General features: G+C 41.2%; 1 protein-coding gene across 1 annotated transcript in view; it reads left to right on the top strand.

Annotated features, from left to right (window-relative positions):
* Nucleotides 1–14,066, top strand: part of Dock2 (dedicator of cytokinesis 2) — a 558,039-nt gene that overhangs the window by 36,152 nt on the left and 507,821 nt on the right. The window lies entirely within an intron of this gene.

Genomic DNA, 14,066 nt, shown 5'->3' with positions numbered 1-14,066 from the left:
CGAGGTGGGAATGCTGTGTTCTGATGATGGTGAGTGGTCTTGGTTTCTGTTAGTAAGATTCTTACGTTTGCCTTTCACCATCTGGTAATGTCTGGAGTTAGTTGTTATAGTTGTCTCTGGTTAGAAACTGTTCCTCTTGTGATTCTGTTAGCCTCTATCAGCAGACCTGGGAGACTAGCCCTCTCCTCTGAGTTTCAGTGGTCAGAGCACTCTCTGCAGGCAAGCTCTCCTCTTACAGGGAAGGTGCACAGATATTTGGCATTCAGACCTGCCTCCTGGCAGAAGATGAAGGCCCGAAACAGGACCTGTCCCAGAAGCTGTTAGCTGCTTCACCTGCTCAGACTAGTCTCGGAGGGATCCGCAAACCAAGATGGCTCCCCCAGGTGTCCGTCAAAGCCATCCAGGGCAGGGCAGACACCTCTCCTCTGGAAGGGAAGGTGCCCGGATGTCTGGAGCCCGAAATGGGGTCTGCCTCAGAAGCTGTCCTCTAGGGACCTTGGGGTGTCCCCCAACTCTGTGCCCAGGTGACCTGGTGCTGGCGCCGACTGGAAGGGATTTGTACTGTGGTCAGGTTGGGTTTTCTGCTTCCCTAGTGCTGTCTCAGGTCCCACACAATTGGATTGGAACAGAAGTTGTATTCCACTCACCGGTGGTCCTAAGATCGTGTGGAGCATCCTCTAGGGGACCTTGGGGGTGTCTGCAGACTTTGTGCCCAAGGTGACCCAGTGCTGGTGCTGACCAGAAGGGACTTGTGACCCTGGTCAGCTCCAGCCATTTTTCTGAAGTTGTTTATTAGCTATAAAATTTCTCTTGTATATTTTTTTGAGGTCTCTTATATATACTAGCATATCACCTATAAATAGTGATACCTTGACTTCTTATTTTCCAATCGTATCCCCTTTATCTCCTTTTGTTGTCGTATTGCTCTAGCTAGAACTTCTAGTGCCATCTTGAATAGATATGAAGAGAGTGAGCAGCCTTGTCTTGTCCCTGATCTTAGTGGAATTGCTTCAAGTATTTCTTCATTTAATTTAGTATTGGCTGATGGTTTGCTGTATATTGCTTTTATTATGTTTAGTTAAGGTCCTTAAATTCCTGATCTCTCTAATATTTTTAACATGAAGGGATGTTGTATTTTTGTCAAATGTTTTTTCAGCATCTAATGAGATGATCATATGATTTTTTTTCTTTTAGTTTGTTTATATAGTGGGCTACATTAATGGACTTTCATATATTGAACCATCCCTGCATCCCTGGGATGAAGCCTACTTGATTGTGGTGAATGGTGGTTTTGATGTGTCCTTGGATTTGGTTTGCCAAAATATTATTGAGTATTTTTCATCAATATTCACTAATAAAGTTTGGGTCTTTATGTGGCTTAGGTATCAGAATAACAATGGATTTATAGAATTAATTAGGTGGTGTTCCTTCTGTTTCTATTGTATGGAATAGTTATAGTTAGCTCTTCTTTGGAGGTCTGCTAGAATTCTGCACTAAAGCCATTTAGCCCTGGACATTTTTGGTTGGGAGGGGGTTTTTTGTTTGTTTGTTTGTTTTGTTTATGATTTCTTCTATTTCCTTAGGGGATATGAGATGGTTTAGATAGTTTACCTGCTCTTGATTTAACTTTGGTACATGGTATCTGTCTAAAACATCATCCATTTCATCTAGATTTTCCAGTTTTGCTGAGTAAAGGCTTTTGTAGTATGATCTGATGTTTTTTTAATTTCCTCAGTTTCTGTTGTTATGTTTCCCTTTTCATTCTTGATTTTATTAATTTGGATACTGTCTCTGTGTCCTTTAGTTAGTTTGGCTAAGGGTTCATCTATCTTGTTGATTTTCTCAAAAAAACAGCCTTTGGTTTTCTTGATTTTTTTTTGTATCATTCTCTTTGTTTCTATTTGGTTGGTTTCCACACTGAGTTTGATTATATTCTGTCTTCTACTCCTCTTGGGTGTGTTTACTTCTTTTTGTTCTAGGACTTTCAGGTATGCTATTAATTTGCTAGTATAGGATCTCTCCAATTTCTTTATGAGGGCACTTAGTGCTATGAATTTTCTTCTTAGCACTGCTTTCATTATGTCCAATAAATTTGGGTATGTTGTGTCTTCATTTTCATTGAATTCTAAAAAGTCTTTATTTTTTTTCATTTCCTCCCTCCCACATTACCATTTAGTAGAGAGTTGTTCAGTTTCCATGGGTATGTGGACTTTCTGTTGTTTTTGTTGTTATTAACTTCAAGCCTTAGTCCATGGTGATTTGGTAGGATGCATGGAATTATTTCAGTCTTCTTGTATCTGTTGAGGCCTGTTTTGTGATCGATTATATGGTCACTTTTGGAGAAGGTACTGTGAAGGGCTAAGAGGAAGATATATTCTTTGTTTTGAGGTGAAATTTTCTGTATATGTTAAATCCATTTGGTTTATAACTTCTATTAGCTTTATTCTGTCTCTGTTTAATTTCTGTTTCAATGACCTGTCCATTGTTGAGATTGGGGTGTTGAAGTCTCCCACTATTATTGTGTGAGGTTAAATGTGTGTTTTGAGCTTTGGTAAAGTTTCTTTTATAAATGTGGGTGCCCTTGCATTTGGGGTGTAGATGTTCAGAATTGAGATTTAATTTTGGTGGTTGTTTCCTTTGATGAATATGAGGTGTCCTTCCCCATCCCATTTGATAACTTTTGGTTGAATGTCTATTTTATTGGCTATTAGAATGGCAACTGGTGCTTGTTTCTTGGAAGTATTTGCTTGGAAAATCTTTTCCCAGCCTTTTACTCTGAGGTAGTGAGGTAGTCAATCTTTGTTGTTTAGATGTGTTTCTTGAATGCAGCAAAATGCTGGATCCTGGTTGCATATCCAGTCTGTTAGCTAATGCCTTTTTATTGAAAAGTCTGAGAGATATTAAAGATTTACTATTGGGTGTTCCTGTTATGTTTGTTGTTGGAGGTGGAATTATGTACATGTGATTCACTGCTTTTTGGTTTGCTGTAAGATGATTAATTTCTTGTTTGGTTTTTTTTTTTTTCTCTTTGATGTAGAAACTCTCCTGTGTTGGAGTTTTCTTTCTAGAATCCTCTGTTGGGCTGGATTAATAGATATGTAATGTTTAAATTTTGTTTTGTCATGGAATCTTTTAGTTTCTCCATTTATGGTGTTTGAGAGTTTTGTTGGGTATAGTCACTTGGGCTAGCATTTGTGTTCTCTTAGGGTCTGCATGACATCTGTTCAGGATCTTCTGGCTTTTAGAATTTCAGTTGAGAAGTCTGGTGTAATTCTGATAGGCTTGCCTTTATATGTTACTTGGCCTTTTTCTCTTAAAGTTTTAAATATTCTTTATTTGTTCTGTGCATTTAGTATTTTAATTATTATGTGATGGAAGAATTTTCCTTTCTGATCCAATCTATTTGGTGTTCTGTAGGTTTCTTGTACTTTTATGGCCATCTCTTTCTTTAGGTTGGGGAAGTTTTCTTCTATGATTTTGATGACAGTGTTCTCTGGCTCCTTGAGCTGGAAAAGTTCACTGTCTTTTATTCTTATTATTCTTATGTTTGGTCTTTTCACTGTTCTGGATTTCCTGGATGCTTTGAATTAAGAGGTTGTTTGTTTGTTTGTTTTGTATTTTCTTTGACCATTGTATCAGTATCTTCTATGTTACCTTCTATACCTGAGAGTCTCTCTTCTATCTCTTGTATTCTGTTGATGCTTGCATCTGTAGATCCTGACCTCTTTCCTAGGTTTTCCATTTCCAGGGTTGCCTCTATTTGTGATTGGTTACTGGTTCTACTTCTATTTTTAGGTCTTGGGTCACTTTGTTCAATTCCTTCACCTGCTTGGTTGTGTTTTCCTGTATTTCTTTGAGGGATTTATTTGTTTCCTCTTTAAGGGCTTCTACCTGTTTAACTGTGGTTTCTTGTATTTCTTTAAGTGAGTTGTGGATATCTTCCTTAAAGGTCTCTATTATCTTCATGAGATGGCATTTTAGGTCAGCATCGAGCTTTTCAGGTGTATTGGGATGCCCATGGCTTGCTTTGGTGGGAGAGCTGGGTTCTGATGGTGTCAAAGTATATTGGCTTCTGTTATGATCTTAAGCTTGCCTCTTACCATCTGTTTTTCTCTGCTGTTAGCTGGCAGGGTGTCTGTCTGGAGCCTGCCTCCTGTGCCCCTGGGTTGCAGCAAATCTCCTGGGGGATCTGTGACCCTAGGTGTAGCCGATCTTCTGGGAGACTTGCAGACTGTTACCCTGGCTGCAACAGATCTCCTGGAAGCCCTGCAGACTGTGTGGTGTTGAGAGATAGGGGGAGACAGGCTGATCTGCCCCCAAGCAGGTGGAAGGACAACACTATTATTATTTATATGACATTGTCATACATTAGGGATTGGGAATAGCATAGAGATGACTTAAAATATGTGAGGCTTTCCATATGGTCTATATAGATATGACACCATTTTATATAAGAGGCTTGAGCATCTGTGAGCTTTGGTGTCTGTAGGCAATCCTGGAGTCAATCTCTCCAGGATTCTGAGGAATGACTGTAATTAGAGTTTACTGAACAACAAATAAAAGTGCCTTATTATTTTAGGAATGTTAGTTTCATAACAAAGGCCTAACTGGCTGATTTGATGTTTGCTGTGTTCTGCGTTTGCCACAGTCAGGGGACCAAGGGGCTTTGGGCCTGTGGATCTTTCTAGATGTAGTTTTTTATTAATATGTACACCATTGTAAAGAAAAATAAGCATCATCAAGATTCAGGAGGGTGCTGTAAATTCTCCTCCTGACTGTGAGAGCGAGGCTATGCTGCACAGTAGAGTTACATAATCTCAGCTCCCAGCGGAACAGGGTCTCAAGCCAGGGCTATGCGCTGGGTAAAGTGGCAGCTCTTCCATCCCACAAAGCCACTCGGTTATGAAGCCAACCGTATATTGAGTTAGGTCCACCCATGATGGTGGTGATGGTGATGAGAGGGGACTTCTTAATATTTTCTCAAAGAATAATAGCTGTAAACTCATGAGACAGGCAAATGGAAACGAACATCATCTATGTTACACTTGATATTAGGGGCAGCTTTAGTGTATAATGACCTAATGAGTTTGTTAATGTATAACTGATGATCAGCAGACTCTATCATCCCGCATAGCCCAGAGTTCTCTTCTGCAAGGTCAGCCTATGACTCCTCCTATAAAGGACGCAGAGTATGTTTCCTGTGACTGGCAGAACTAAGGAGAAAGTGGAGATTGGCCTGAGAATACAGGCCCTGTGCTATCCCCCAGAGAATCCATCAGATGAGGCCCTGGAAAGGAGTGCAGAGAGGTAGGAGACAGGTGTGCTCTGGGGTAGGCATTTCCTGGGACACAGCAGCCAAGAACCATCTTGTCCTTTCCACAGACCAGATAATGCCTGCCATCCCAGAGAGCACAGAAGCCTACTTAGTCCTCACATCAGGCCACTGCATAGGTAGAGTCCTTTGCATTGCTGCATAAGCTACAGGAGGCTTTCTGGGAAGTGGAGCCCTACCTTTCTCTCCAGATTTGTGCAGAGGCGCTCGTGCATGTATGAAACACGCACACACACACACACACACACACACACACACACACACAAACATGACATTTATCCAAACACTAATAACTTCCTAACAAAGACACACATATGAATTAATACACAGCTATTCATAAACAGAGCCTCCACACAAAGACACACAAATTTGTATATGGAGAGGAATACATACAAACAGATGCAAACCAAGAGAATAAGAGAATGAAAACCGTCTTTAAGGAGGGAAATTTAGTATTTCATATTTCAAAGCAACTTTTAAAGGAGTCCCTAAAGAGGAGCAAGACCTGCTGGAATGTGTTGTGTGCTTTGGCAGGATTCTTTTCTGGGTTGCATCTCATCATGCACTGTTCAGTGCCCAGGGTGCCAAGGTCCATCCTTGGCCTTTGAAGCTTTTTGAAGACAGAGAGGATGAGCTTGATTCGGGGAGTGGGTGGGTGAGGCAATGCCTTCCTATAGAGTCTGGCCTGCTATTCTAAGTTTGCCACCCCTCCTTACAGTACAGCCCTGTGTTTTACACGTCTAATTCTAGCCCTTTTTGATTTGTAATCTTCTCATCAGTTTTATTTATTTATTACAACATATCTATTTACAACAGGAAAAAAAATGTTTTTAAATGATCCTAAGAGGTTAACAATGCTTAACTTTGGGTGGTTGGAACCTGAGTGATAATAACTCACTGAATTTTGTGTGTTCTATTGTTTTTGTCCTATTGTTCTATTGGTTCCTCACCTGAAGAGTTAGGATCACACAGCTCCTGGACCTGTTATCTGATAGAAAGGGGAGACGAGAGAAGCAGTGATGCACCGTGCTTGACTCAAGAACAACCTTTTGTGTTCTTTCCCCTCATCCAATAGAGCTTGGAGAAGACCAGTATGTGTACATATCTATGCACTATGGCTCCTGGTCACTTGGAAACTGAATCTTTAGTGTCTAGAATGGATGAGATTAGCCCCTTCTTTGTTCCACATGATGTTTTAAATAGGATTTGTCTGCTTTGAATTCACATGAGGGTCCACTCTCTGAAGTGTTGTGCTGATGGTATTATGACGGAGGAAACTTAACCATGATGTATACAGATAAGGCCTTTGGCAAGTAAAGTCATTAGGGTGGAAGCTCTATGAGTGAATTCTGGAAGCTTTATGGAGAGGGAGAAAGACCACACAGATATAGTGGGATTTAGACGCTGATGTAATGTACCAAGGGGACACTCACCAGAGGCTGCAATGTGCTCTGGGACCTTGAATCTCTAGAATCATGAGCCATAAATAGCTGTGTCTAAGTACTCTAAGTATGAATGGTGCAAACACAATTCTGATTGGGGGATTTAGATATGAGTGGATTTTAGTATGAAGATAACATGTTATAATACAAGCTCATATAGTTCAGAAGGGCTGACATCTCTCTGACTATTTAGTGACATCCAAAGATTCCAGGCTCATGTCCAGCATGCTGTGCACCTCCCCCCACTTTCCCCCTCAAATATCGGTAGTTTAGAGTATTCTCTATTATCTGTCTTCCTTACTCAGTTGAGCACTAAGATGAATGAACTCATGGCCCAGTAACTATGTAGCTGGAGACTAAGGTACCAGATGTCTGTGACATACCCATATGATGATACTTCTGCCAGGCACCCCACTGTGCCTATGTATACTAAGACAGCAATTACCCACCTCCAAAGATATCAAGATGCCTCTGTCTCTACTGTCTTTTTTTTTTTTTTTTTTTTTGAGACAGAGTCTCACTATATACTTCTAGCTGGCTTGGAACTGGTTTTATAGACCAAGGTGGCCCTGAACTCAGAGATCACAGAGATCTGCCTGCCCCTTCTTAAGTACTGGGATTGAAGGCCTGGACCACTGTTAATTCCAAAAATGTGAAGAAAAAAGAAAAAATCATCATGGTCAAATTAATTAAAGCGAGCCTTTTAAAATTCATGTACATGGGCTGCCTCCCCCAATGGTGAGGCTCGAGAGGTCAGCACTGGATGTGAGGAAGTCAAGGGTTTTATAGTTCAGGAGTACGTGGTGGGCATTTGGTGGGCAAAATAGGCAGGGTTGCAGAAGCAGAACATAAGCATAACAAGTTAGTTATGACACAAAGAGGTAGTTGCAAGATGGGCAAAACAAGAGGTAGTCATAGCAACAGGCAATCATATAACCTTTTGAAACAAAGATAGGGTTTTAAGATGGTTATAAGCAACAGACGTGGTTGTTGTTTCTTGGAACAGGCAGTATAGAATCATTTGTAGTTACCTGTGGGGTATAGCCACAATCCTTGAGAAACAGAAGTTTAACCATAAACAGGAATGAACCTTGTCTGTCTATATTATAAAATGTTTTTTTTTTGCTTAAGAAGGAGGCAGGTTGGCTCTTCACCACAATGCCTTGCTGTCCCCTAGACCACAGTGGAGGGTGTTCTTCTGAGGTAGCTGGACTTTAGAATCTTCTTCGTAAGGTGTTCTCGGAGTTGTATGTGGACACTACACTTACTCATTCCCTGCCCGGCTTGGAATGGCAAAAAAAAAAGTCTGTTTACGGATACTTGTGTATGTCAGGGCTGTGGGGTCTATTATAGTAGTAAGGGGGGAGGGTTCTTCCAGACAGAGACTCCAGAAAATGTTTGGACTTGTTTCCAGTAAAATATGACTGTAGGGAAGGGCGAGGAAAGAGGCTACTGGGAGATTTGAGTTGTTATAAAGCAATGTAATACTTCACTGTTTTCTACAGAGAGTATCCCATGACAGGGTTCTGAGAACCAGCCTTCTCATGCGCCAACATCTGCAGCTCTTCAGAGCTGTCGGATGCCCTTACCTGCAGGACTGTGTGGGCCACAAAGAGCTCTGGGTAGGTGGTGAAGGCTTGAATCTACCACGGGTAGAGTGGGGCACTCCAGAGTCCACGGTACCTTCTGTACTAACAACCCTGTCAAGGGTGATGGCGACCCAAACAATGGGGACATTGTGAGCTCTTCACAGGGGATCTTTTGAAGCACCACTCTGCCAGGAGGCCTCCTTTCTTCAGCTGTGTGTGAGAAGCTGCTGGGGGTGAAAGGGATTCTATTGTTTGGAGGATGCTGCTCCACTCTCTGAAAGCTGAAACCCACTTTTCCTGTTTTTGAATGAGGGTGGGGCTGAGATGTCAGTGAGCTTGAGTTCTTATTTATTCTGTTGTTATGGAAATATGTTGAAAGGACATCAATAAAAAGAATGAGATTCTAAGTCTGTAGGTTCTGGAAACAAAATAGAAAACATTTCTAACTTGTTGGATTATGGTATTAGTTTAATTATTGTCCAAAAAAGGACTTAGTACCCACGAACCTTTTGAATATTTTCCATATGGCAGGCACAGGGAAATAGATCTCTCTGAACACTTCACACAATTTAAATTTGACAAGGCAGCTGTGATTATTCCTATTCAACATGTCACTTGTCAACAATTACTCAGTCAGGAGGACTCAGGTCTTCATTCTAAGCCAAGTTTTGACTGCACACTCATTTTTAAATACATACATTTTATTATCTATAGTGGAGGTATACAACATAATGGTATCAGTTGTTCCTCCCTCCCTCCCTCCCTCCCTTCCTTCCTTTCTTCTTCTTCCTCCTCCTCCTTTTAGATTTTATTTCTTTTATGTATGTGAGTAAAACATCACTCTCTTCAGACACACCAGAAGAGGGCATCAATACCATTGCAGATGGTTGTGAGCCACCATGTGGTTACTGGGAATTGAACTCAGGACCTCTGGAAGAGCAGTCAGTGTTCTTAACCACTGAGCCACCTCTCCAGCCCTTTGTTATTGTTTTCTTAACTGGCGTCTGTCTGTCTGCTGCGCATGTCCTTCTTGACTTCTTCAGCTTGCATATCTACTGCTTTGTATCTTCTGACCTATATCTCGAATTTCCTCTACACCCCACCCCCCTCCACTGCCATGGTCTTGTTTTCTAACTTTACATTTTAAGCCTTCATAGTTCTTTATTTTTGAGATTATAATTTAATTACATATTTCCCTTCTCTTTACGCACTCCCACAATCTTTTTCCCACTCTCCTTCAAATCTGTGGCTTCTATTCTCAAGAAAAATGTTGCTATTGTATGCATGCATGTATGTATATGTATGTATGTATATACATACATATATTCCTGAATATAACCTGTTCATATTGTATTTCTTGTGTGTATGTTTCCTGGACTGAGCCTTTGGCACTGCCAAGTTGGTGTGCTCTTTTCTGGGAAGACCAGGCCTCCTACTCCCAGCATTCCTCAGTTGCTTGTAGGTCTTTGTGTAAGATGGTGGCCTCTGTGGCTTGTTCTTGTCTACTTAGGTGTGTCCATTGGTTTCATCCCTGTTCAGCTCACATTCAGGCTGTCATGTTGGTGTTATGGAGTTAACTTCTGATGTTACTAGGAGACACCATCTCAGAGCAAACTCCCTGACCCTCTGCCTCTTTATTGTTATTAGATGTCACATGCAGATGAGATCATACAGTATTTTTTTTCTGGTATGTGCTTATTAAAGGCGTGTGCCACCACACCCAGCTGAGTGGTGTTCTTCTTGTATTCCACACTTGATACACCTCTGCTTCTTTGTTCACTCACTGATGGGTGCTTCCTGGCGCACACCTTTAATCCCAGCACTCAGGAGGCAGAGGCAGGCGGATTTCTGAGTTCGAGGCCAGCCTGGTCTACAGAGTTAGTTCCAGGACAGCCAGGGCTATACAGAGAAACCCTGTCTCGAAAAACAAACAAAGAAAACCTCAACATTTATGAACAGAGCTGCAGACTACTGTGAACACGGGAGCGCACACATCTTAAAGAACTGATGATGTCATTTCCTTTCGGTAGATGCCTACGAGGGAGCTTGTTGGCCATGTGGAAGTTCTATTTATAAAGTTTTTAGTAACCATTAGGCTTTTTTTCCCATAGCAGTTGTACTCAGAGAGATGAGTAGCAACAGTATACGTCCTACCAACAGTATACTTAGTTTGTTTTTTTGTTAACACTCATTTATTACCTCTTGACTTTTTGAACGTATCCTTATCAGTAAACACGGGCAGTGTCTTGTGGTTTTGATTTTTAGTACCCTGATGACTAATAATGCCCAGGGACTTCTCATATTCTCATTAGCAGTTTTCTATATTTTTCTGTAAAAATGGTCCATGTTTTAAATGGATTGCTTGCTTTTGTACTACTGGGTCAGATGATTCCTTCATTATTTTTGGTATTTTCCCCTTATTAGACAAATAGTTTGCAATTTTTTTTTCAGTCTCCAAGTTGCCATCTGATTTGGTTCATTACTTCCTTGACTTCATAGGAGGCTTTTAATCAGAGCCCATACTCTTAACCTCTGACCAAATAATTCCTATTTGATCTTGATATTATTAGATATTATTGATTGATATTATTACATTGGAAAGTAAAAGTACTTTCAGGTACTCATCACTTAGATAAATAGTGACATTCTAGCTTCATATATTCCTTAAAAATACTCAGATGTAAGTTGGGCAGTGGTAGCAGCCATACCTTTAATCCCAGCACTTGGGAGGCAGAGGCAGGGGGATCTGGAGTTCAAGGCCAGCCTGGTCTACAGAGTGAGTTCAGAAACAGCCAAGGATACAACGAGAAACCCTGTCTCAAACGACAAAAACAAAAACAAAACCCCCAAAACTCCCAAACTCCCCAACCCCTCAGGTGTGACCGAGATCCCAGCTGATTATTCCCATGATCCTGTCTTTTCATTTTGTCCACAAGCAAGCCATGGTTATCTTGAAATTGGAATGTTTTCTTCCTGTTCAAAGTTTCGTATCTTTATTAAATGCATTTCTTTATAATCGTGTTATTTATTTATTTGGAATTATGTGTATGTGTGTCTCTGGATAGATATGTGTAGTTGAGTTCAGGTGCCCACAGAATCCAGAGATCTCAGCTCCTCTGGAGCCAGAGTTTTAGGGTGTTGTGAACCACTTAACACAGGTGATAGGAACCGAACTCAGGTCTCCTGCAAGAGCAGTGGGTGCTGTTCACGGCAGAACTACCTCCTCAGCCTCTGTATTGATGTTATAAAATAGTTCTTGTGACAATCCTCTGAGGAGAGGTGTTACTTTTCTCAGATAAAAACATTTAGGCTTAAGTGACATGACCAAGTTCTGCCTAGAAATGGCAGACAGAGGGTGTCTTTTCTTGGTTTTAGGAGATTTTGAATCTTTCCTCTCTCCCTTTTGTGTATTTTGGGTTACATGTGTGCTGTAGGAAGGGAGTACAACTGAACAGCTGCCATTTCACAGTTGTCTGGAAGACTTGGAAGAAATTTCACTTTGCTCATCTTCCCTCAGGGCATGTGACTTAGCATCCAGGCTGCTGTAGAGAATGCCATAAACTTCACATGCTAAGTGGCAGAAATGGAATTCTGTGGTAGAGTAGGGAAATCCAAGATCAAGGTATTGGCAGATGTGGTGTCAGGTAAGGGCTAGGTTCTCCTCTGCACATGGCTTTCTTCTGCCTCTGCATCTAATGGTAGAGGAGTTTTCAGAGTTCGGGCTCTGAACCGGTAGACTTGGACTAAAGCTGTACTTGTGCGATCTTGGCTCAGTACACAACTGACTTATGTTTCAATGCCATCAATGAAATGGGAATAAGACTACTTAGCTCATTTTGCTGTGAGTGTGACAAGAGAGAACAGATACGTATGATTAAAGTGACTGTGACTGGGAGGTAGTCACAATAAAGGTTGTGTGCCGCAGTGAGTACAGTAGAATTCAAGAGTCAACTACTTAGGTTTAAATTTCAAACTGTGTGACAACCAGCAAGTTACCCCTTCTCTGTGCCTCTCTGTTTTCATTTACAGAACTGAAGTAGTAACAGGATTGTCATAAAGTTTAGTCTTTAATTTGGTAGGTGAGGCTCACTAAATTTATATTTAAAAAACAAACAAACAAACAAAGAAAGAAATGCCATTAGCAAAGTGTCTAGGGTACAGAAGACATGCGGAAGGATTAAACCATCTTGTCCACTGTTAATTATCTTCCATCAGAATTGGCAAATACTTAAAGGCAAGTAAAAGTAGAAGGTGGCTCTTCTTAGAAGGTGAACTAGAAGAGCTTCCATCCCAGAAGTCCTCAGTTACAAAGTAGCTTGGAGATTTACTCTGGGAGTCTCTGATGATAAGATGATGAACTTTTAGATGTGAGGATTAGTTTTGTCAACGTGGCTCAATCTAGAGCCATCTGGGAAGGGAGTCTCAGTGGAGAGCTGCTACATTGATTACCCTGTGGGCATATCTATGGGGTTGTTTTAATTAAGTTAGTTGATGCTGGGAGACACAGTCCAGTGTGGGCAGGAACATTCCCAAGGCAGGAACTGTTGAACTGTGTAAGACTGGAGAAATGGAACTGAGCCTAAACAAGCAAGGAACGTGCATGTGTTCACTTCTCTGCCTTTGACTGTGGCTATGGCTATGATGTGACTAGTTTTAACTTTCTACACTTTGACTTCCTCTGAAATTGTGAACCAGAATACCCCCACCCCAGATTGCTTTTGCTCAAGGTGTTTCTATCACAACAGAAATGGAGCTAGCACATTGCATGACCACCAAACTCCTTCCCCTAAGATCAGAAGTGGGGCTGTTCCTTCTACATCCAAACATGTCACTAGTTGAGTGACTGGGAATATTGCTCAATATCTCTCTGTCTCGGGTAGGCTACTCAGCTGTACAATGGAATAATGATGATTTCTGCTCCATATGGTTGTCAAGAAGATGAAAAGGCTTAATGCAGAATAGCTCCTGGAAGGATGCTTTCATTCCAAACTCCGGATCCTTCCTCCCCAACTTCCCTAATTTCCCTTCTGTTTTCTCTGTGTCTTTTCTCTTCTTTCTCACTTTTTGTCACTCAAAATAAGATCTTCAGGGATTACTGCAGCTTCAAAACTTCCTTTAGGCATTGACCTTCAAGCTGGTCATGATTGGAAGGGTGACTTTGCAGTTTAGTTATTATGAGGCGGGGGTCGGGAGGGGGAAGGACTTGTGTGGATATCTGCTGAGAATATATTCTGGCAACAATCTGTCAGCTTGATAATGAGGGTCTGTTAATGAGACACTTGGCAGGTACTTTTATTTACAAAGATGACAAATGCTACCACGTGGCTGTGCTCCAATCATTTCAAAGGCCAGTGGACTCATTTCAGCCTCTGAACTTATGCTCATTTTGTCAGAGGACTCTGAGTCATTTGAATTTCTGTTAATTGAGTTTTTTTTTTTTTTTTTATAAAAAAATACAGTCCTGCGAGATGGAGGAGGGGCTTTAAAATTCCTGTTCCTCTATTCACGAATGTATCTGTTTGGTAGTGACAAACTTCAGAAAAATTATTTGTTGCTGCTAGAACTGTCCATATTATTTTAAGATGATCTCTCAGGTCCCTGAACCTTTGAATGCCTAAGACAGGACTTACAAACATGCATGGGGCCACAGGCAGGTAAATGAGAAAGGAACTCCTGGGACTGTAGGTTTGTGGCATCTGTCTG

The sequence above is a fragment of the Mus caroli genome, chromosome 11 (assembly GCF_900094665.2).
Source record: "Mus caroli chromosome 11, CAROLI_EIJ_v1.1, whole genome shotgun sequence".
Taxonomy (NCBI): domain Eukaryota; kingdom Metazoa; phylum Chordata; class Mammalia; order Rodentia; family Muridae; genus Mus; species Mus caroli.
This window is presented reverse-complemented; position numbering and strand designations above follow the sequence as displayed.